The 25,265-nt window shown below is 36.9% G+C and overlaps 1 protein-coding gene and 1 long non-coding RNA gene across 13 annotated transcripts in view; both read left to right on the top strand.

Annotated features, from left to right (window-relative positions):
- SORCS2 (sortilin related VPS10 domain containing receptor 2) overlaps positions 1-25,265 on the top strand; it is a gene marked incomplete at its 5' end in the record, with an annotated part of 570,927 nt that overhangs the window by 358,624 nt on the left and 187,038 nt on the right. The window lies entirely within an intron of this gene.
- LOC311435721 lies at positions 864-22,777 on the top strand. The gene is made up of 2 exons (XR_014692337.1): positions 864-1,237; positions 22,236-22,777. It is a non-coding gene; the product is annotated as an uncharacterized lncRNA (long non-coding RNA).

Here is a 25,265-nt window from a genome sequence, read left to right as displayed (position 1 = left end):
ATGCTAAATAACGCAAAATAGGTAGATGAGAACTTCCATTCCCATAATCACATTTTCTCCAGAATTGCTGTTGCTTTTTAGTAATCTATTTACTACTATAAGAGTGCTGCAATTACTGGACTAAAGTGTACTTACTGAAGGACTTCCTAACTATCTCTGAGATATGTCCTCCTTTAATTTGACTACCTACTAGGGAGTTACAGATACTCCCTCACAGCTTCCTTACTTCTGGAGCATAGATTTTCAGTTGACACAAGCAGACAATGTTTCACTGATAACACTACAGATTTTGAGCCCTGTCTTTGCCATGCCCTCTCCTGCACTTCTGTTGCTGCTGCTGGAAGAGGATCTTCTCATCAGCCTTCAAAATTTCTTTTGTTAAACGTAACTGCTTTACCCTCCCTGTTGCGGGGCGTGCAAATATCATATACCTGGAGAATCTGTGGGAAAAGCAGGGAAGGATTCACTGATGCTGAATTGCCCCCTTTTAGGAGGTTGTGTCTCTTCAAAAAAAAGTAATGTTGATAGTCTTGGGGCATGATTCTCCACTGTCCTCAAACCTGTTTAATGACTTCTAAAACTGAGAGGTAAAGCTCCAAATTCCCTCTTACTCTTTTAATTCAGTAACAATGCAAAATGAAGGCACCAGAGAAACAGGCCTGTTTTTATGCTGCAGAAAGCAATGATTTGAGGGCCCTAATACTAGGCTTAATAAACGTTCTCAAAGGTACAAGCAGCCTGAATTTCCCAATGAGTATTTTATTAAATTTCAGGCTACCATTTCTCCAAAATTATCATCTTTGTTTTCTTTGAAACAGAATGACCTGCAGCTGAACTGTGCTAAGACACAGGTTTAACAGAATTATCCCAGCTGCTAATAGAGAGTTAGAAAAAAAACAGGTGCTAGATTCACTGCTGATATAAATTGATGCAATTAGATGGCATTGAGGGGAGTGCTGCTCATTATAGGAACCTGAGGATCTCGTTGTTGGGGTTTTTCTGAGACTGATGAGTAGCCTGTAGCTGCTATTTTCACATGTGCTTTGTTGTTTTGCTTATGGTGAGATAGTGCAAATACTTGTTTTTAAGTCTTAGAGATTATTTTCTTGGAGTTTGAAGAGTCTCCTGAATTTGACCTATTACAACCACTAATGCTTACTAGCTCTTGAAGAGCACGATGTGCTGTCTGCCTGGCTGGTTATGAGCCAGCCTCTCAGAGATACTGAACCTCCCTAAGGTAGGCATCAATACATGGGATTTCTTTTTTCACTTACCAGTATAGATGTGCTTAAAAGGAAGTTCTATTTTCAAGGAAAACCGTGCTGTCTCTTTGAAGATATTTACATTTGAGCAGTATCTGTGTATCTGCATCATGGTCTTAGCCAGTGGTTTGCAGGTAATTAATATTAAATAAGGGAAAGAAATTGGCAGCTTCATGTTTTCTAGGTTGTCTACTGCTTAGGGAGACTATACCTGTGGCTTTCTTCATTAGATGAATCCATCTTCTGTAGAAATTATTATTTTTAATATTAGAAGTCATCAATGAACAGCTTAATGTGGTTTCATGTGGTTTCCTCGTAGTGCTCTTAAATTATAAAATCTACGGGAGATGGCTGCAATAGAAGAGAGTCACTATCTAAGTCCAGAGGGATCTTCAGAGAGAAATGCTAGGCTGCTTTTGTCCAAAGTTGTGTTTTTCAGTATTTATCTATGATAGTGTAATTTCTGTGATGAGTTGAGACTTCCATCTTTGTTTTTTTGAAACTGAAGCAGTAATTTTATGTTAAAGGTGTTACTTCAGTAATCTGTGCTTACTCCTGTATGTAGAACTAAAAGCCTTCAAACGAAATAAAGGCAACTATGCTGAAGATATTTTGAACATCTTTACTATTTTGGATATCTGAACTAACATATTCTCAGGTGATTATTGCCTGCTGTTTTCTAAAGTAGGGACTGTCTTCAAGTGTGTATACGAGATTGAGATATCAAATCCTTTATTTGTGACTGCCTTTTAGGTAGCATATTGAACCTAGAGGGAAGGGCTAAAAATGTTAAATGATGTGTCCTGGGACGCAGATATGAATTTCAGAGGCAGCATTAGGATTTGGAAAAACTAGCACCCTTCTTGGATTTACGCATTTTGGTGAAAAAAATCTTGGACTCTTTAAATTTCCTTGCAATAGTTTTAGATTTTTTTCTTTAAAGATTTGTGTATGCATATACTTTTTTGAAATTGAAATTTATGTTTGTCTAAATTACTTCCTTCCTCCAATATATACTAGTCCTTATAACCAAGGGGATAAACCATTTATTTGTAAGGTAGGACCGTATGTATTTCTAGCCTGTTTTGGTCGGGTTTAGCAGGTGGAAAGGGGAACTTATTCCTGCCAGGTGCGCACACTCTGCAGCACCAGCAGGTGAACTGCTGGCCTCTAGTGGTAAACAGGGAGCAATCTGGGAGGTGGAATGTGTCTTGCCCAGAGACATTTTGTGTTATTATTTCACGTAAGATACACCAAAATTTGAAGCGTGAGTGAGACTATGGCTGTTATTTATTTTGTTACATGACTTATGTTCGGTGTGGTTCAGATAATCTTGAAATGAAATGCTCTTCATTTTTACGGGTGTAAATAAAGCTCAAGCTGTGTGTGATCACTGGAAGAAAGCAATTCTTGTAGCGAGAGCAGAGGGAATATGCAGTCAGTATCTTATTTCTGTAATGAGGAAATGATGCTGTCAGTCTGATTTTGGTGGAGAAATAATGTCATTATAAAATATGTAATCCTCCGAATATATTTATTTATTTTATTTTTAAGTGGTTTTATAAAGAGATAGGGCTCTCCCTGGGCTGTTTAGGTACTTCTCTTGTTTTACAGTTAATAAGGAAAATAGTATAAAGGCCGCTTTGTTGGCCTACAGGTACATGCTGTGTGACAGGGCTGATGGCAGATGCTGCTGATATGACGAGCTGCTGCGTTCCCCTTATTAGCACATCACTGAGCTGCTGTTCAGTCCGTCAAGTTTTGTAGTGGTGCTCGTGTGAACTCTCCTGATTAAAATCTAGTTGTTGTCACCTGAAAATTATACCCAAAGCATGCTCGATCTGTCCAGCAGCCTCTAGGACAGATGATCGTTATAGCAATACTGCAGAGGAATTCCAAGAAGGGAGGAAAAAGCAAACATTTCAGGACAGTTAAGAAGAAGAAAAACCCTTCATTAGCCCGAGATGCAATTAGCATGGAAGCAAGACATTTACTAATTTGTGTATCTTCAGATGTTTTTGCATTGCTTTAACTTACTATGATAAGTATGAATTAAAACTTTTCCATTGCCCAACTTGTACTAATACTCAATGTAGTTACTTTCAGCTCAGTTCAGTCCTTTTTAAAGGGCAGAAATAATCTGAGCCCTGTTCATTGAAAATAATGCAATTCAAAGGTAGAATCAAAGGATTTGTGCTAAGGCAAAACCAGAATGGAATCAGATTAACTTGCTTTGAGTTGAGTTTGACTGACTCTGAGGTTGCTCTAGCATTTTCGGGTTATCTCAGATTAGCTGCCATTCCTACAAGAAGGATATTCCCTTCTGTAAGCCCTCCTTCATCCTCTTTTTGCTCCCCCTCCTCAGTCACTGGAGTGACAGAAAGGATCTGCTTACGCTTACATGGACCTCAATAACAGTATTTGCCAAACATTCTTTGGCAGGACATTTTGTGGTGACTGGAAGTTTCTCTTTTTGTATCCATTTACTCCCTTGTTTGCCTATTTGGGGGCATCTAAGGCATCTTCTGAGTTTCTGGACGCATTTTATCCAGCAGAGAAAGGCATAACAGACTGGGAAATTCTAGAAATATAATATACTTCTCTCCATCAAAGATGGTTTTCAGCACAGGCTGCTCAGCAACAGACCCATGGCTAAATTGTGCAGAGCCTAGCTTTTCCCACTGTGGGGTGACTGCATGCATAGGATGTGACAGAAGGAAATGGCAAAAGCAAATTAAAACATCAAAACCTGCAAGAAGCTTTAATGGCTAGGTGTTTACCTTGTGTTCTTTCTTTGAGTCTTTTTCTGTAGAAGTTGTAAGTGTTGCCTCTGAAAACTTCTGTATTTCAGCAGCTCTAAAGCCTCTTGGTGCTTTCCCCCAGTGTCCGCACCTTTGAAGAATGTGTGGCTGTACTGTAGCTGCTGGAAATCAGTCTTTGTGTTTGTTTCTTAGTGCTGTTCTCCTCATTCACAGGGAGCAGTGGCTTGGAAGAAAAGACTGATGCCCCTCCTGGCATTCATAATAGGATTTCCTTCCATTTACAGGCCCTTAACATTACTTACTCAGCTGTGCAGGGGTTGATGTCAGTGAATAGCTGGCTGAGTCATTTTTGAGTTATTTAATGTGTTGAGAATAAGCCTGCAGCTGTCAGACAAGTAACATCGACATAGGCTTTTTCTAGTTGCAGCCATTCTTAATTTCTACGCTATATTAAAGCTAAGCTAATAATAGTACTTTGGGTGATACTTTGATGGGAAGCCTTTGTAATATGTTTATGAGGACTAAAGAGGCCTCAGTAGTGTCGTTGCACCTCTAACGTTTCTGTTAAACTGGAGACTGAATGAATAGATGGTGCAGCTTGTTGTTTTGCTGGAGATACAGTATCTGTGTATAGGTCTTTGCAGTGAATTAGCTGTTGAATAGGCACCATAGCTGTGTTGTCATAGCTGAATTCGCTTCTTTTCTTTCTCTTTGACCATGGTTGCTTAGTGTTTCAAGTAGAAACTGGATTGTTAAAAGTGGGACAAATTTAAAGACATAGGGTACAGATGCTGAGTTCCTTGTAACACATTAGAACTCATCATTAGCACTCATTCCCATCATGGTGTTGTGTGGTTTTTTCTTCCCCAGACATAACCTAGCATTTAGCCAAAGCTAATCAGAAAGGAGGAGAGTGGTACGACTATTTTTGCTACTTTTAGACAATGTACAAATGGCACCTATTCCTAGACTACCGTGCAGCAAAATAAATAGAGCCACCTCTGAACTATTTGGTGACTTGAGAATGTTAAGAAGAGTGACAGCAATGAGCTGCATCTGAGAAGAGCAGGCAGTCATGGTAGTGGAGAGATTGATAAGGCCACCATTGTAGCAGAGCTATCTGTCAAATATACCTGTGCCTAGAGAACCAAATCCCTTATTGCTTGCTGTGACAGAATCAGGGAAGCTATGGTGACTTGGAACATGTGAGAATTTATTTCAAATGGTATGTCGTCTTATTAACATCTTTTGTTTAATGGTATAGAATGGCTGATGTCTAACCTGTGTGAAGAACCCATACTGTCATGGGCAAGAAATAAGAATAGAAAGTTAACAGTAAATACAATAGTTATTATAAGACTGTAACCCTTTAGATGTCATACTGATTTTTGTCTTAAAATTATGTTCCATTAGATATTAACTGAACATCAGACCTTTCTTTGAATAGTTCTGTATTTATTATCAATAAACTAATAAATACTGAATAATGTGTTGATTTCTGTGGATATCTTTTTTTTTTTTTTTTTTTTTTAATGTGCAGGTGGAGTTGCAGTGTGAGAACTAAATGTGTTAGAAAGTATTTTGTCAGGGATTATGTTGTTTGCTTTCTTGCTTTTCCTTGCCCCTTGGGGTCTCTCTGTGGAGCAACTTTTCTGTATTAGGTAAATTCTATTTCTTGTATAGATGAGCTTGAAAACCATTTTGAAAGAAAATGCTCTGTGGATTGGGTTTTATTTCCTTTGTTCATACTGAATAAGGCCATAGTGGAAGAATTACATTATATGGCATTGTTTAGTATCGATAATCGTGGCAAAAAACACTTCATGTACTTGAGAAATTTCTTTGTCCAAGTCTGTGAAAACATCAAGGGCACCACAAAGAAACAGGCCAGGGTAGCTTGAAAATGCTCTGAAATGACTGGAATGCTTTGGTCTACTGAAAAAGATTATGAAAAACTTAAATATATAGCAGTGCAAAGAAACGAAGCTTGAGGTAGCCTCTTGTTGCCTTTACATAAATCTCCATGGTTAAGGGTGTAAGCTAGCATTTGAAGTCCCCTGGCAGGAGACTCAATGCATGTTTATTTGTTATTGACCCCCTGTCAGTTTCTCTGTAGCACTTTTCATCCAAGCATTTACCCCAAGAGTTAAACAAGTTAATCTGGTGTCTGTGTTTTAAATATAGTGAAGCTGTAGCCCAGGCAGGTTAAGAGACAGGTCTGGGGCTGCCCAGTGGCAGGAGGCAGATGCAGAATGCAGCTGGTGCAAGACTCGCTTCTGTCTTTGCCATGCTGAGGTATGCAGGACATACGGTGGTGGCAATCACCACACCTTCTTCCTTTGGGTTTTTGTTGTCTTCTGATTACAGAATATCGCTCAGTGTAGGACAAAACATGTCCTTCATGTTACTTCTTCACAAGGAACATTGTGGAGACCATGAGTGAATGTTATCCTGTGGAAAATATTGTCTGTAATCTATATATATATAAAGGGTACCTAGCAGTGGCAATTCTCTGTCCACATCTGCTCCTCCTTTTGAAGGGAGAAAGGCAATGGGGCCAATGCTTTGTATTCCTTGTGACCCTATTTGTCCACAGTGTTATGTAAGGAGATAAGCTCCTCTCTTATATTCTCTTTCCAATTTTCTTGCATGTTTTGCTTCTTTTTTCCCCTCTTTGTTCATTGTCCGGTTGATAAACCTTGAAAGCAATGTGTAAGAATAAACAGATTGTCCACTCTCTGAATCCCTTACAGACAATAGACTTTGATTTTATTTTTTTTTTCTTGCTGCTAGAAATGTCAAAATAGTCAGTGACTGGAAAGCTACTGCTCCATGTAACTGGAAAATGTTGACACAATTTTTACTAGCATCAAGACTCTTAATGAGCAACTGTTAAGGGACAGAAGACCAAAACAAGTAATTGTATTGTTCATTGCGCTTACCCTGTCAGCTACAGTCCTCTTCTGAAAAGTAGAACAATGTCTTTATGATAATTAGAGATGTAAGATCTGAGAGTCTCTTCTTACACTTGAAATTTGTAATTACCAATCATTCCGAAAACCTGAATAGGTATTTTGGCCACAGAGTGTTGAGAGCAAACTTGGCTCAGAGCCATTAATGAGTCACTGGTAGATCGGTGTCCTAACCTTGTCTTGGCCTCCATGCCATTCACAGTTAGTGTGAATACCTTTGGATGATATAACTGAATAGGATGCCCCTTCTGGAGATTTCTAATGCTGGAATAGCTGCAGCCCTTTGTCTAGTACAATGATATTTGCAGTGGCAGTGAAACAGACACATTTTTAGTAGTTAAAACAGTGAATAATGGAAGCTGAGGGAAAGAGTCTCACTTCTCTTTGTGGGATTTAAGTGTGCAAAGTCTATTAATGCAAATGGTGGTAATTAGTTTAGACTCTGCTAGTACTCACATGTAAGAAATATGCAAAATCAGCTAAAATACGTACCTTTTTTTTCACCAGGATTGTCTGAAAATTAGCAAACTGCTGTTCTAGATTTTACTAAAGTGGGTTTTGTTTTTAATGAAAAAAATAGAGCTATCACAAGCTTCATTAAAAGGACACCCTGGTTTATGTACTGTACAGCTGTGGTGCTTTCTGCTTTCTCTGCTGATTGCACTGTCATTATCCCAGGTATAAAGGCTGTTCATGTGTTCAATGTGTTCTCTAAACATTTTTTTTTTTTTTTTAAATACATAGACCTTTAAAGATAGCTCTATGCAAGAATTAATTATTGGGATGGAGTCAGAAGGGAATGCTGGAGTCCAAATTCAGGTTCTCCAAACATTTGGTTGATGAAAGAACTTCAAGAGGTCCTTGTTTCAATGAGAAAAATATTTTTTATATGTTTCTCTCTCATTACTTGTTCTATTTGCTAAATAGTACTTCCTGCTTGATTTCTTGATGATGTGATGATTTAGAAGAACTGCCAACTTGAAAAAGGCTTGGAAATTGAATTTGCCTATACACATGCAGAATATTTATTTTTTTCTCTTGGATTTATTTTGTGACTATTATTGCTAAGGGCCTGATTCTAACAGCTACCAAGGGCCTGATTCTAACAGCTACCACCTCTATTGGTCTTATATTTTTATTACAGCCTCACCTGTAGGAATTAGATTAGAGTCAAGCCTTGTAGTAACAAGGACTGACTTGTTTGCTCCTGAATTCTTCAGTTGTATGTCCTCATCTCTCAAAAGGTCACATGTTCTGTCTGTCCCTCAGGTTTTTAACAAAGTGAGAACCTTTAGATGCATTTTGTGTATCAGCCTAACAAATAATATTTGGTTATGTACTTAATGAAAAAGATTGCTTGTGGATGCTCTCGCTTTACTTTCAGTTATCTGTGCTCATCGATCCATGAGAGCAGTTTAATTGGACTAAAAATGAATGTCTATGGATGTAGAAAAAATAAATCTTTAAACTCGTTTATGGCACTGACACAACTGACTTCATAGAATAATTTAGGAAAGGTTAAAATGGAGATACAATATTCCATGTGGCTGCTTCCTTCAAAACTCACATTTAACCTGCCACTATTTTTAAAATCAAGAGCTGTGACAATGAGTTGATTTGTTGATGAGAGTTCTGGAGGCTTCTGGTAATCTGTCTCTATGTACATACATTGCTTTGATTTACTGTGAATTTATTTCAGCCACGCTTATGACAGCAAGAATTGGCCATGAAAGGATAAGAAATGGCCTTAACTCTTACCCAAAAACCAGAGAGAGTTATTGACTGAGCTTATCTCTGTCTCTTAAATAGCTAAGTGGGAAAAGTAGACTTTGTTCTGTTTTGTTACAAGGAAGTGGATTCTTTTTTTTTTTTTTAATCTTGAATATAATGTATTGTTGAACAATCAGAATCACCAGCTGTGTTTTCCAAATTGTGGAATTCAAGACATCTATTTGTATGCATGTAGGGCAGAAGGGTAATTGATGTTTAGGTCAGTACCTTTAATGGTCTCTCAAAATAACATAGTAGTAGTGTGATCTGATTGTTGCTAATCTCATTTCCTGGTTTAAAAGTGTTTGAGATTTTTGGCTGCATTTTCTGGCAGTCTGCTGAATTGCTGGGTGAAAATACAGTAATTTAGAACAACTCACACTTCTTTAACTCAATTTGTAAGTGAATTTCTCAAAAGGCTTGATAAAGCCTTTAATTACAGGGTAGCTCAAAAAAACTATCCACAGGACAATGCAGATACCATTTCAGTCTCAGCTATATTACCTTTATGGCAATCACTCTTAATGTCAGCTAATGAGTATAGTGTTGAGGAGAGAGCAGGTATTGGCAGTATAACACAGCTGTTGCTGCAACTATAAAAGGTCATTGGATTTTTAAGCTTTCAGTTAGCAAACAGCTACTTAAATGGAACTGGGAGTGATGTTTCAGCCATACAAACCAACAACAAAGCCTTCTTTAAACAGTAACCCAATCACATTTAGGATTTCTTTTTTTTTTTTTTTTTTTTTTTTTTTTTGGCCCTTCTCTAAGTGTGGTATGGTGCTTACTTTTGAAGCTGAGACCGAAACAATCACTCTGAAGTCAGACATGATTTCCAACTCTTCAACCCAGCTCCTAACTTGGGTCTCCTGGTGCTGTTTTGACATCTTGTCTGTTGGCTTGTGCTTTCCCCATTAGTGGCACGTGTCCAGTGTTTTTAGCTTGCTCCTGTATTATAGTCAAAGTAACGAGTATTGCTCATCTCGCTTCCTGCTAGACCATGCATTATATTAAAATCAGTTTTTCTATGTTACCCTTAACTTGAACTTGAGGGTTGTCATTATAGTTCAGTGTTTGTGGCTTATTTAACATTGTATTTTTAAACACAGTTATTTGTATTCCTCTGTTCTTTGTTTGCAATCACTGAAAGGAGACAGTAGCCCTGTCTGACCAAGTGCATTGGACAGAGAAGTAATTTACAAAATATGGAAGAAAAGATGAATGGGAAGGAGGAAACGCTGCTTGTTAAACAGGACCTTTAGTTTCCTATCATTTAGGAACAGGATAAATTATTCAGCTAAGCTTGTTTGTTATTTAAAGAATGTCATGTCCTGATATAATTCTTTGATTCAATGATGTGTAAAAATGAAAACTTAAAATGTTTGCTACTGTAGTTTTGTGATCTTGTAAACAGTAGGCCAGATCCAGAAAGCAAATATTAAGATTAATTACACGCTACTTATCTAGGAGAGAAATTCACTTCTAAATAATAATGTGAATTTCTCTCTTCAGCTTTAGCCATCCAGAAAGTTAGGCATTTAGCATACATTAATTGTCAAAATTAATTGACAGGACAATAGCATCTCAACATGATGCATTGTAAAACTGGAATGAGAGACAGCTGGAATGTCTATCATTGAATGCGGAAAGAGCTGAGATGACCGGCTTTGTCTAGAGACTGGGAATATTATCACTGAGAGACAGGTTTTTAGAAATAACAAGTGGAGAAGATTTTAGAAACTGGCCTTTCATTGTCATTATTGACTTCTGCTTTGTGTGTGATCACTGTTAAAACCTTAAGCATCTAATCCTGTGTTAAGTTTGCATTTCTAAATCAATACTACCAGAGGAGAATTTTGCATGCAGAGTTTATTCCATGTTTAACAAATGAAAACTATTAATGAGGAATTCCTAATTTCCATCTACATTTCTGTTATGCATTTAGCTTAAATGATAGATTTATGCTACTGTGCTTTGTCATTCATCTTCCTTTCTTCTAACAGAAATTATCGTTATTATTTTTACTTAGAATATGTTAAGTGGACATTTTTTGTCACTGTTATCAATTGATATTTCTTGGTGCACCAACAGGCATGTTGAACACCTTGCAAAGCAGTAGAATATGACTTCTGAACCTGGGGAATTGTGATGAAAATTGGTGTAATGAGGGTGTAGCAGTGACGATAGTAAAACTAGAAGTGTTCCTATATTCAGCAAGATTATAGCATACCTGGAGGTAAACAAAGTGAACTGGGGATATTTGTTTTACTTTTCTTAGTTGCTGGTCTCCTTGCAATGCAGATCTTTTGTCTTTGGAAAAGCTATGTCCTTTCTCAATTGTGTATGTGTTCAGCAATAAATTACTTGAAAATAAAAATCATAATTGTGTACGCGCCAATGAAAAATGAGTCTTGAACTCCATCTCTACTTAAGTGTCTTCCCTCCTAAAAGTAACTTGTTACTGCTTTTTGAAAATGTAATAGAAAATGTGCAGCAAGATGATGTGACACCATTTTAAATAGTCTTTATTGTCCATGGCCGTTTCCTGTTGATTTAGAAGGATATACATGTTTGCTGCATATTCCTCTCAGAAGGTCTCCATCTCTCTTTCAGGACTGTGGTGATATTAATGTTAAGAAGGTATTCCTGCAGACAAGACAAATAGAAGACAATAACAGTTCTGTCTAAGGTTAATCAAACAAAGATCCTAAAAATATGGTGGCCTCTTGATAAAGGTAATTCTGTATTTGTAGATCAAGACGATCTGCAGATCATTTTGAGCATGTAAGGATTTGCAGTAGGCATTGTCATTGTTTTAATAGGGTATAGCAGTACACTGTCTGTAGATCAACAAGGTATGACTGAAGTAATTCCTCTAGAATTAACACTCAATAAAAAAATCCCAGTAGGATTAATGAAGAAGGGAGATCAGTTATAAAGGATATCTATTTATACTTTTAACACTTCTGAAAAACTGAAAAATACTTTGATATATTTGTAGAGCTTGAGGGTCTTCCTCAGTTGCATAACAGCACATGGCTTCTGAAGTACACAATAGATGGACTACATTAGTGTGGTACACACCAGATTGGCAGCAGGCATGAGTGATGCTCATCTCCTTTCTGAAGCAACTTGTCAGTCATTCAATTTAGCAAATATGTGTTTTCCACTGAGAGTGGAAATACCAATGTGGTACCGGGTTGATGTTGAATACCAGATACCATGGCTCTTTCAGCAAAGGTAGTTTTTTTTTTTTTTTTTTTTAATTTCACTGTCACTAAGATTGTAACCTGCTGAATGTGCCTAACAATTACAGACTTCTTTAGCTGTCAGCTGTCACTGTATTGCAGAAGCTGGAGATTTTCATTGGCACTGTACATGACTTTGAAATCTTCTGGGGTGAGCAGAACTGCTGTGTTAAAGTATTGCTAATAAAAATGTAAATACCAAAAGATACATTATCCAGGGAAATTCAGATCTGCAGAATGTGCAGATCTGTGCTGCAAACCTTTGTGAGGAAGAGCAGCAATAGAGATTTGGGTATTGAGATGAGCAGCACTGGCTTTTGACTCTTCAAAGTGTCACAGATGGCAGGGAGGCAAATTAACAATTCTTTGAGAAAACAGTTGTGTGTGTTACCAGGCTTCTGACAGATGGGTTTCTGCAATAAGGCCTGCAAGCTATAGTTTCCGCTGCTGCTGTTGACTTACGAATTCAGGGGAGTTAGTGCTGGATCAATAGGGATTTCAGAAGGCTTCAAGGCTTATACTCGGAGGTGAGTAAGTGATATCCTTGGGCATTCAAGAGGTTACTCAGTAATAAATCAGGCAAATAAATGAATTTATGCCACAGTAGTGATATTACAGAATGAACTACATAGCTTGGAAGGTACTGTTTTTTTCCTGTCTTTAGCAAATGCACGTATGACCAAGATTTGGTTAATTCAGTTTGGTAACTGGATCAGCAGTTTCTGTGGCAAAAGCCTGACTACCGGTAGTGCTGATGACAGAAGTGCAGATCTGTTACCCTTCTGAAGAGCTGAGAGGCTAACCCTTCCTGTCCTGTTTTCTGAGGTGCCATCGCTGATGGTCCTCTGGCTTGGTGGGAACAGCATCTTGTGGTTCTGCCACACCTGTCCTGTGGTGCATGCATTGAACCACTCTTGTTCCTGGAACGGAGTGGAAGAAAAGACTTTCAGGAAATGACAGTACTCCAAACTGCTACTCTTTGATTAAGAAAGAAATAGGAGGAGATCTAAATCCTTTCTCTGCAGACTTTTTTAAAAAAAAGAGACCAGCAAAGGGTCTCTGCTGTACATATGGATGCATATGAGATCCTCTTACAGGAAGAGGAGAAGGCAAGTGCATGCTGATGTTCTAATTTCTTTCTCTCAAGTTTCTTTTTTTTCTGGATGCATTCAGTTATATGATAAAGAAAAAAAGCTCGGATTAAACTAACCTCAGATCTCTTACAGAATGTCATATCAAATGCAGAGAGAGAATACCTCTTAAGAGAATTGTGAGTTGTTATCTGAATGGTTATAGGAATTCCTGTCATATTAAAAAAAAAAAAAAAAAAAAGCAATATGCAGAAATGCAGAATTAGGAAGCAATGGAAACGTGTAATGTAAATAAGAGTACTAGGATTTATTGGTGTCAGTAAAAGGTTTGCCTCATTTCAAGAGGCATGGAGAGGGTTGCATGTAGGGGTATTTAATGGACATAGAATTAAAGAATGGTTTGGGTTGGAAGGGACATTGATGATCATCTTATTCCAACCCCCCTGCCATGGGCAGGGACACCTGCCCCTAGGCCAGGTTGCCCCAGGCCCCATCCAGCCTGGCCGTGAACAACTCTGGGGTGGAGCATCCACAGTTTCTCTGGGCAACTTGTGTAAGTGCCTCACCACCCTCATAAAATTTGCATCTCATTTGGGATTCAAAATCAGAGTACAGTATTCAAAATACTGAGCATCAGATTCAAAATCAGTACAATTTAACCTACTGAAATTTCCACCTGCAGAACAAAAATCCTCTTGCAGAGGCAAGGGTAACAAATAGGGGAACATCAGGTATTGTATCACCCTTGGTATACCTTTTCCCATGATTTGGGTCAAGTAAGCCCCTATGTGCCTTTCCTAGACCACCTGCTAATGGTTAGAACATCTCACTACTTGAACAAATAACCCAGTGTTGCCCTTGAGGAAGTCATCCTTAGATCCTCAGGAGCACAAGTTAGGAATGGAAATCTATGGGAAAACTGTTTTTGCACATCAGTGAATGAACCTTTTAGATTCCATGGTCCCCAACATCAAATTTTGACTAAATGCCTAGCAGAGGGGAACCCTGATTGCACCTGGACCACTATGCACCAAAATACAGATGTATTAATTAAAAGTGTAGTAAAAGCAGTAACTACATATGGCATTAACCTATTTAGGAAAAAAAAAAATACTGTCGATGAACGTTGTTATTCTCAAATTACTGAACTTTTAAGTAATTCACTTTCCAAACATTTGTAATTCTTATTGTGCTGTATCAGTCAGCAGTATACCTAGTACCAGGGAGGGAATGTTTCATACTGACAGGGTAAAGGAGAAAAGGGAATGTTATTTTTTTAATTTTTTTCTTCAGAGATAGAAGCAATGCAATTCATTGATGATGGTGTCTTAGGAAATGTTAGGGACAGCCTGTCAGGTTCACTTGTGAGAACATCTTCTGGGTAGACTGATAGACAAGAATAATAAAGCTAGGTCTTAAGAACATGAAAGAGCAAGCTCTTGGCAGGAAGCCATAGGCAAAAAGTTCATCTCTGTTTTTAGAAATGAGTAAAATTCCAACAGAAAGGAGGTGGAAATAAGCAAAGCTAGATGGGTAGAAGGGTAACCAGAGCACTGATGCTATTTGCAAAGGAAACACAGAGCTGCATATTGCATGGGGACTCATCACAGATTCATCCCTATTTCAGTGTCTGAGAATAGAAAAGGGGCAAATGAAATCATGCAAAATTCAGACTTCCCGTTAAATTTTTAGTATTGTACTGAAAGCAAGACATCTGCCCCAACCACTTCTACCCCAAAGCACCCCCTGCTGCATGCAAACACAAAGCTGAGGCATGACCAATGCCTGAAGCCAGTGGCAGAAGGCAGTGAATGTGCTCAGCACAGGCTAGGAGCAATTAGCTGAACAGTTTGCTGTCAGTATGGCCTAGGGTATGACACCTTCCCAGTCCTAAAACTAACATGAACATAAAGGAGATGAAACCATGAACTTAAACAATATTTGTAAAGTCATATATTTGTATTTCTGCTTTCATATATGATATTCTAACGTGCATATGTAGTAAAAATAAATAAATAAAAATTATAAAACTCCATTATAAAACTGACTTTTCATCACTTTGAGCACTTCATTTTTATTTTTTACAGTTCCAACAACATCATCACACTTTATATGCTCCCTGCTTTATACTCTATCTGTATTATTTATTTATTTTTTTGTCACCTAAAAATGGTAACAAGAAGAAATCTGTATGGTCGATGGTGATGTCTGGTTGGGGAGGGAGGGAAAAAACAACCCTGAACACTGCTGAACTGTGTATGCTGCAACTGGGGTAGCTGAATATTTCTTGAACTTGTCACAAAATATGTAACTGCAGTTGTGATGTTGGCCTAGATCTGTTCCTGCTGGAGACCATAGTAAACTTCTTTTTCTATCCAGTGGGAGCTAAGTTAGTCAGGCAATGAGAGCTTTAGAAAATCCCACCCTACAATTACAACCAAAAATAATTTTATAGCAAATGGTTGTCTCTGGTTTCTTTCTTTAAAGCTAAGCCACCCACTGGGAGTTTGATTCTATAGGACTGTGAAGATGATTTGAGGGAGGGGAATATCAACCTAAAAATAACTTTTTGAGGCATAAAAGAACTTCTCTAAAGTCATGGTTGTAGGCTTGTTATTTCTGGACCTCTAGGGCTGAGAAATAAGTGGTGGATGCTTTGGAAAGAGAATATGTGTGTGTGCATGTGCCTGTGTGCTTTGAATGTATACACAATTTTTTTTTTTTAATTTTTGCCATCCTTGGAATGAATTAGAATCACTTATTTAAGACCCTTGATTACTCCCTTCTTCAACGTTCTCATTACATTTGTTATAGTTACTGCAGTTCTTAAGAGTCTTAATTATTAGAAAAGTTGTTGAAAATCGTTTAGTTATGGTTTATAAAAGGTGAGGCTGTTGATATAGGCAAGTGAATCACTGTCAGCAGAACTGCAGAAAAAGCTAAAGCTTTTTTTTTTTTTTCTTTAGCAAGAATCTGAGAAGCTTCTTTGTAAGTATAACAATAGGCAGGGGAGCCTTTTTTTGTGCAGAATTCTCACCAGAGTCGATCCAGATTTGGTAACTTCAACAAATCTGTGATAACTTCCTAGTGTGTTCACATGAGAACAGAATATGCCCTGTGGTGTTCTGCTGCTTGCTGTACCCTAGAGCTAATTAACAAAGTTCTCTGCTCTGGCTGTTGCCAATTTGGGACTAGCACTACTGCATCTCCCCTTTGCTGCACGCCTGGCTGTAGCATCATTGGAGGCTGAGATGTTGCTTGGGAATGAGGTGGCTAATTCCTGTGAATAAAAGGCACCTACTTTTTTTGCTCCTAGGAGACCAAAGCGTGTAATGTGTTGGTTGTGTTCAGTTATCAGAGTATTTGCCAGGCGTGCAGACTTTTTTTTTCTCTTGTTTGAGTTGACTGACTTGGGAATACAGTCTTACTGCTTTTCAGAGGGATGTCATTGGTCTTGCAGTGTAAATGCATAAGGCTATCTGCAGTTCTCTGCTGCATTTCTGCTGGCAGAGCTGGCTATATGATGTAAGGTGAAGCTAAAGCCAGAAATGGAACAAATCTTGCTTGAGTTCTGTAGCTCTTCCACGAAGAGTTAATGTTCATGTGTTTGTTTTAAAGCACGTTTTTGTGCATTTATTTTTTTCTTTGAGCCTTCAATAACACACATCAGCCTAATATATGAAGGATTTGCAGTCAGATGCTACTTGGGAAGAAGCAAGGATGTAAACATTGCTGCTTGCTTCATAAAGAAGCATATTAATCTCACTCTACCAGGCCTTTGTAAATGTTTGCAGTGGATAAATGATATTACAGTTCTTCAAGCATGTAGAGAAGGGAAAGCTGGTTCCTTCACTTGTGCTGTCAGCTATCATTGGCAACATAAAGTCTGTGTTCCTACAGCTGCTGACAGTTTGTAGAAATCATGAATAAAAATATGCATTTTTAGTCAAATTGTGCTGTCTAACCCCAGTATGCTGTTAGCATGATATCCTATTTCTAGGAGGAATATAATAATTTGATTGAATAATTCTGTTTTGAATTAGTATTTCATTTTTATGCCTGTATTCTCAAGGCTATAAATATATTCATGTGATCATTCTGACGTATAATAAAGAGCTATGATAATTCCTGAATAACATAAAATAATTCATCTGCAATTTAGTTCAAATGTTATATATATGTATACACACATCTCAATGATTATGCAACATTTTATTTTTGTCACCATTTTACAAAAACTTATAATTGCACTTTTTAAGACTATAATTTCAAGAAAAATTCCATGTAGTAATTGAAGTGTTGATTGGTGCTAGAAAAGGTAGATTACAGAAAGGATTCCAGTCTGTCTTCCAGAGGTCATAAATAGAATTGCACATACCACAGTAATATGAATTTTAATTTATATTTCTGTTCAGTTATAGAAAACATTTGTGGTTATTTGTCCTCTGTAATTTGCCGACTGTTTTGTGTAAATGCCAGATGTACCATTTTTCTATATATTTTCCATTTCTTAGCTGAACAAAAATGTCATTTCCCAGTAGACGAAGTCCTCTGTAAATAAAGTAAAAACACAAATGTAAAATGTCAGCAACTGTTTTCTTTTAAAGAAGGCCTTTTTTGTTTGTTTGTTTGTTTGCATGAAGTGGGTAGGGAAAAGGAGTTGCATTTTTTCCCATTATTGCCAATAAGCGTGGTATTTCAAGCAGCATCTTTAATTCTTCTCTAGGGGCTGGCTGGTATAAAATGATGATAATGAATTATTAACAGTTTTTAACAGAGATGCTGTTAGTTCAGTGTGTCTGTAATCCATAGTCAGGTCCTGTCCTCCTCAGGGGAATAGCACTTTGTTCTGTGAAATCAGTGGGATTTCAGCTGTGGTCAGATGATCTTTGATGAAACAGCTCTAGTGGCCTGAGGTGTTACCATCCCTGAACTGCTCAACTTTGTGTTGTAGTTTGGGCTGGAGGACAGTTCTGCTAGTGGACAAGTTGTGCTCATCAGCAGCTTTGATATCAAATCAACTGTTGCTGTTTAATAAGGTCTCACTTGAAGTGATGCCAGCTGACTCTGTGCTGAAGAGGAGGAATGTTCATATGATCAGCTCCTCAATGGACAGTGGAAGGAGTTGTCTCCATCTGAGGAGTGAGCAGATGGCTTATACAAGTGAAAGGCTTACACCATATAGAAACAGGTAGCTCTGGGAAATACCAGCCTTTAGGTTTTCTTAGCTTATTTGAAACATGGGGAACAAAGTTGTGGATCATGTGTGGATCACACAGAATCACAGAGATCTGCACATTAGAGCCCAGATTCGTTCCAAGAACTGAGTAGATGGCAGGTTAGGAAGGTAAATTGTAGTCTTCATTTGAAGAGAGAGAGGAATTTTGAGGTTATGTTTCCTTCCATCTAAGTTTTAAGTAGTTTCAAGTGCTTGACCTTCTAATTTTTCTGTAGAAGGACCACATGCCATTTTATACACATACATTAAGTATTATCCTTTGCTTATCTTACACATCCCTAGGTAAGATGAATGTGGTGTTAACAGGTCAAACTCACAGTCACTGTGCTAACAAATTGCTTCTGATAAAGTCGTGCAAGTTATCTTGCGTATCTCTCACTATGTGTTAAGTTGTAGTGCATTAACTTGCAGTTAACGTCTAAAACTGCACAGTGATGGCTGCCAGGGTTAAGCTGATATTTTGTAGGTGAATAAACCATAGTAACTGGTTTTGGAGTCTAAGCCCAAGCTGAATGTGCATATAAGGAGTATTGACATGACTTAGCTTCTTTAGTAGTGCAGCTGTATACTCAGAAACCAGGAATTACAGTAATAGGTTCAGCCTAAGGTAGGTAAATGTGATCAGTTTAGTTTAGTACCCTACATCTAGCAGAAATTTGTTCAAGGAAAAGTCAATAACTTAGAAGAAAAAGTGAAAGGGAAATATTTTTTTTTATTTTGTTTTGTTTTCCTTATTTTTTTAATAAATATACCACTACTCGATTTCATTGAATGACCTACACTCTTCTGTCAGGAGACAGAGAACTAAAGCTCTCTCAATATATCATTATTTTAGCTACATTAATTGTGCATTTTCTTATTTCCCTTCTGGGATAAGCATTATCAATGTTTTCAAATCCTACTTCAAAGGAAGAAGTTCTGTTTACAAAGAATTTCTGAAAATATGGTTAATCTTAGAAGTGTGTTCCAGATAAACTTTATCTAATAAATGTAACATTACTGTTACAACACATTACCTATTTCCATTATTGTGGAAAACATGGAGTCAGAAAATAATGTCCTATCTGTTCATTCACCTTGTGCTGGTACCTTTAGACTGAGCCTGAGAGCTAGCACGAGATAATCTGTCTGGTTATGTTTGAGGATAAAGAAAGAACGATATATTTCTCATAAAATCAGCTACTAGCGAGTCAGGGTTTTTAATGGAGTTTCTGGATTGCCCAACTCCCCAGAAGTGTGTTAGAATGGCTTAACAAAGAACAGCACAAACCAGACAGCACAGTCACCAGAGAAACAAAGATAATCTACATATTTATGAGAATAAATAAAGACAACATTTGTACTACTTCTTCTTGCTGTCTCAGTTGCTTCTTCCAATTATAGCATCCTTTCTTTAATCTTTCTTCATCTTTTTCTTAATACTGGTAAACTCATCTTTAGCTATGTTGTCTAGACATCTTTTTCTTGCTTAAATATTTATATTTTTAATTTGTTTTAATTTATGATCACAACATACTCTGAATGAGATAATATGAATACCCCTAGTTGTGTTTGCCCTAGGCTACTTTTGTGGTGTATTTGTGACATTTAAGGTGGAGTTAGAGAGAGAGAGCCTGTCTTTAACATAACCAGTGGCAAGAGGTATGACACCGTGCGGGTAGATGTGGATGTATATGTTGGGAATTTGAACAGATATGTGCCTCTTTTTTTTTTTTTTTTTTTTTTTTTTTAAGAGCATACTAACATGCATTCTAATGCTCTCTCATCTGTAATAAACTTAGCACCAGTGCCTAGGTTGTTAAAAACAACAACAAAAAAAAACCACAACACCATACTCATCTAAAAGATGGCCATTGCAATAAGACTTCTAAATGAAATGTCATAGTATTAAAATGTGAAAGCATTGTTTTTTTTATTTAAAAAACAAACAAACAAACACAACAACAACAACAAACTTGCTGAGCCCCTGCAGAATTGTGATCTAGTAATTACTATAGCCAATGGTCAAATTCTGTGTAATGAAGTCTTAGTGTAAAAATAAATAAATAAATAAATAAAGTTGGTAACTGTTGTGAAAAGATTGACCAGTCCTGAGATTACCTTTCTTGACCTAAGTGTTTTTGGTACATCCACCTGTACCATGCTTTTTAGCATTTGAGAAGAACACTAAAGGGGAAGAAGCTACAAGGGGAATATATCTTATAACTAGTGTCTGTGCTGGCTAACCATGACAGTGCATAGCAGGAACTACGCATACCTTGTTTAAGTGTAGTCTTTAGGTAGTAAAGAAGAGAGCTAAGAAGGATTTAATCCTTACTGAATGCTTTAGAGTATGCATTCCCACCACAATCCTGAACAGACTGCTGCTGCTGTAGACCAACGATAGAGAAGCTCAAATTTTGCACTAAATCAGGAAATCAGGGTGATTCAGACAAAATCAGAGTAATTCATATAAAATGGATCTGAATCAGAAGGTATTCCAATTTGTGTTATATAAATGTTAGTGTTATATAAACAGTGTTTTAACATGCACTTATGTAGACTTTTTATCATGATTGTGTTTATTTGGTATTGTTTTGCTGCAAGAAAATAATTCTTGAAGTATAACTAAGATTAATATTTTTCTCTTCTGTTAGTAAAAATAAAAATACAAAGTTAATCTGGGAAAAAAAAACAGGTGTCTACTCCATTTTATTCATAAATGCTAGATAAATGCCAATCTTATGTATTTTTTTAATTAAGTTTAGTAAAGGTTCCTTGACTAACTCTTGCACTTCTTTTGGTCATTGATATATTAGGTGAAATACCTTTATTCAGTCCACATAATTGTACAGATAAATTAAACCATAATAACAGTGAAGCTGTTTCTTATTTGGGAAAGAAATCATGGTGGTCAGCTCCAATACTGATACATGTATTTGGGCCCAGGACTTAGGATGATGTCTGTCTACTACATAAATTGAATAATCACTGTTCAGTTTCTGCTATGTAAACTTTAAATGCTGTAAAGGTCCCAGGGATGATACTGGTGCTTCTCATGGGTAGTATCTCCTTTTATTGTTGGAGAAATCATTGTGAATTCAAATGTTTCCCAAGGTAGTCTGATATGTTGAACAGTTCTAACAATTAGTTACTTAATGATTTTTAAAAGTACTGAAGATATATGGACATATTCAAGGAATTACATAATCTATTCAGTGTAAGTGTTAAATGTAATGTATTTGATATAATTAGGAAAAACAGTAATTGAGATCTAAGAAAGGAATTCTCTTTTTTTCTTCTTTGTTTTAAACTTCTCTACTGTTAGCCTACTAGTAGCTAGAAGATTTGAAACTTTTTGACGATCTAAATTATCTTTGGATTTCTTATATATAGAGAAAATAAAGAAAATAAGTTTTTAAAAAAGGATAAAGGCAACGGCAATTAATGAAGTTGGAGAACTTTTCTCCATGGCTGGATGATTTCTTGTTGTCTGAATGAGTTTCTCTTAGCAGTGGCCAGTACAGGAGAGACTAATCACAGTTCATATAATATGAGTAGCAAAGGCCTAAACTCGGAGTTCAAAGTCAACAGTTCTTCCTAACCACAACAAATTGCTCCTGTGTGTTACTCTACTAATGTATTTCATGTTTACATAAAGTATTTTTGTGTATGTGTGTTTGTCAAAATTCTCCGTTATAAGAACAAATACACTTAATTCATGTTAATAACATTCTGCGAGCTCCTTTTCCCTTTTTTCTGTGATTGCTTTTGGTTGCATTTTTGAATTTTTCTGCTGGTCTAGCTGATACATTTGAAGACTCCTGTGCTGCTGAACAACAAGCTATTTGTGATTGCAACAGATGTTTGTGGCATTTTGCTGAGCATATTTTGCTATTTGTTCTACTCCAGGAGTAAATGAAGGCATGGTTCCCTGAAATCAACATTTGGCAACGAGGACTAATTGTGGGAAAAATCTGTTTCCAGAAGAAGTCCTTGAACCATCTCTTCTGTGATGGTCGATTCAGACTTTTGAGGCAGAGAAGAATTGTATCTGTTGTGCAAGTACTTGACTGAAGGCAGCCTTTCAGAACTGGAAACTTGAATGGGTGGTGTGCTTGCCTGGTGCTTTCAGTTATCACGAACTATAAATCTGACTAAGGACCGCACCATCGTGATTGTTGTATATCATCATATAACTGCATCTGGAAAACTGTTTGTCTGCCATTAAACAAACATTTCAATGCTTTAAGACAGCAGCACACATACAACAATTTCAGGTCATTCATCTGTCCAGCTTTTGATCCACTGTGAAACGAAATGACAAAGTTTATGTACTTGGTCACACTGCTGACAGATTCCTCAAGATGCTTTGAAGAAATCTGGCAGCTCCAATTTCAGTTTACTAATGTGAGAAAGTGCTTTTTAAAGGGAATAAACATTTTATGTGGTGAGTTGCAGTCTTGTCAGGAAAAGTGTTTAGCTTTACAAAAACATAAAGCAAACTCTCCTCCATAAATATGATAGGGCTTTTCAGTAATACTGTTAGACAAAACTATATCGTTAATGCTGCAGAAAGTTTGCTGGAAAAAAAAAAAAAAAAAAGATTCCATAGACCACTGTATTTCTAGGGGAAAAAAAAAAAAGGAAACTGAGAAATATTCTGACAAAGTTAAACTGCATGATTAAAAAAACAAAACAAAGAAACAAAAAATCCTTCATTGTTTTGAAGTTGTTTTTTTTTTTTTTTTTTTTTTTTTTTTAATTCTAAATTTAACATGAAATATTGGCCCAAATATGATTCTTTAGGGAAATACCTTTACAAATGATAAATCCAGATGTTCAATATTTTTAGATAATTCTTGTTTATGTACTAACCTGAAGCTTTGTATTTAACCTCTCAAAGCTGCTGATGTATCCAAATCAAATTCTTTGGTTTGGGACTGTCTCAAGTTTTACAACAGAGTAACTGGTTGAAGGCATTTCTTCAGTGATTTTGTACATCTGGAAGGAGATTGAGAGTACAGTAAGGGTAATTGTTTTATCCAAACACACAGAGCAAGAAGTAGTTCAGGAGAGAAAGCTGCCACAACACAAGTTTGGGCACTGCAGTGTCTGCTATGCAAAGAGACTTTGCTCCTGAGAGCAAAGAATAAGAAAACTGATCTCTCCCTTCCTATTCAAATTGGATCGATTTCCTTAGTGCTTTTTAAAACAGTATAAATGAAATAGAGCTTGTAGAAGAACTTAATTGCTGTTCAAGACAATTACTTGTTTTCTGCTGTACTGTAATATATAATGCCCTCCTCCCCCCAAGATAGCATGTTTCATCTTAGGTTGAAAACACTTAATAGTAATTATTCTGCCTTTAAGGTACATACACCCATGGGAAGGTAAATATTATGTTATTCCAGATGTGAAAGGAACATAAGGATGAAAAAATGGGCCTTTTAACCTGTTGCTGATATCTGGTGTGTCACCAGAGGGCTAGAAGGTCTCAAATACACCTCAAAATTGAGGGAGGTGGGAGTGATCTGTAGAACTACTCAGTAAGCCCAATACCCATAAAAAAATGTTTTTAAAAAATAAAAGTTAAAGAACAAAAATAAAAGATAAATTTGAAATAAATAATATTGAAAGGATTCTATATGAAACTGAATGTCTCAAACCTGTTGGAGCTTTTTGGAGGAACTTATCAAATGTATAAACAGGTGTGATTTGGTTGTTTTAGTCTACCTGGATTTTTCAACAAAACACCGGAGCAAATCCTTTCAAACAGTTCAACTGCTGTAGCTTGAGAAGTCCTACTTTCCTATGTCTTCCACTGCTTTGAGTGTTTTTATTGGCATAGGGTTCTGTAGATGCTAAAAATTTGCACTGGTTTAAAAAGGGATTAAGAAATTCATGGAAGAAAAGTACATCTAGACTATTAAGCACAAAGCTTTCATTCTTGGCTTAGAAGCTACTGAACCATGAGTTGTGGGAAGATGGCAGTGTAGAAAAACCGTAGGGCAAAAAGCACGGGGCAAAGATTTACTTTCCTATTATGATTTGCCTCAGAAATCTGTTTCTTTCTGATCTGGGAGAAAAGACATTGATATGCAGCCTCTGTCTACTCTAATGTGGCTAATCTTATAAATATTTGAAGAGTATAAAACTGCAAAAGCCCCTACATAGCATCTGCACCTTGCACTGGCCAGTGCTCTCTGTAGCTATATTTTTATGTGAGGTAATAAAAGTACTCAAAAATAATTTCTTAAATTAAATATTATGGTGGTTCTCTGAATCGATTATTATTGAATGATTACCCTCGTACAGCTAAAAATACTTGATTTAACACCATTCAAGTACAATTGTGCAGTATATGATTCTCTTCAGGAGGATGTACCAAAATACACCTGGATACACCTGAAATGACTCCACATGTTCTTGCTCAACGTTCTGAATGGAATTCCCTTATAACTTATTATATGATATTTTCTATATGTTACCTTTAAGTGTTGGATTCACTGAATGAACATGTTATTGGGTGCTGAACTTTCTCGTAGCTTTCTAAATCTTCTAATTTCTTTCAGGAGATAGATATGTATACAGTCTTCTGTGTAAATATAACACATCTACATACTTACTACTTCTTTTTTGATTCTTATAGCACACACATTGTCTTTCTCTTAAGACTAGATCAACATTTAGCATCTAAATATGTTTAGTTGGAATTAAAGTGCAATGTCACTGGGCAAGTCAGAATCCCTGGAAGTTTTTCTATTAGTGGAGTGCCTAGGATTTTACTGCCAAGCAAGCGTAGGGCTGAGTCTGTCTTTGTCTTGGCACCTGTCTTGTGCCTGAGGCAGTCAGTGTGTGTGATTATCAAAGCAGGTATCTCAGTGCTTGATCCCTCAAGCCAACAATATAGTAGATATATTTAGCACATGTCTAGCTGAC

This window comes from Aythya ferina, assembly GCF_964211825.1.
Source record: "Aythya ferina genome assembly, chromosome: 4".
Taxonomy (NCBI): domain Eukaryota; kingdom Metazoa; phylum Chordata; class Aves; order Anseriformes; family Anatidae; genus Aythya; species Aythya ferina.
Note: the sequence above shows the minus strand (reverse complement) of the source record. Positions and strands in the feature narration are given on the sequence as shown.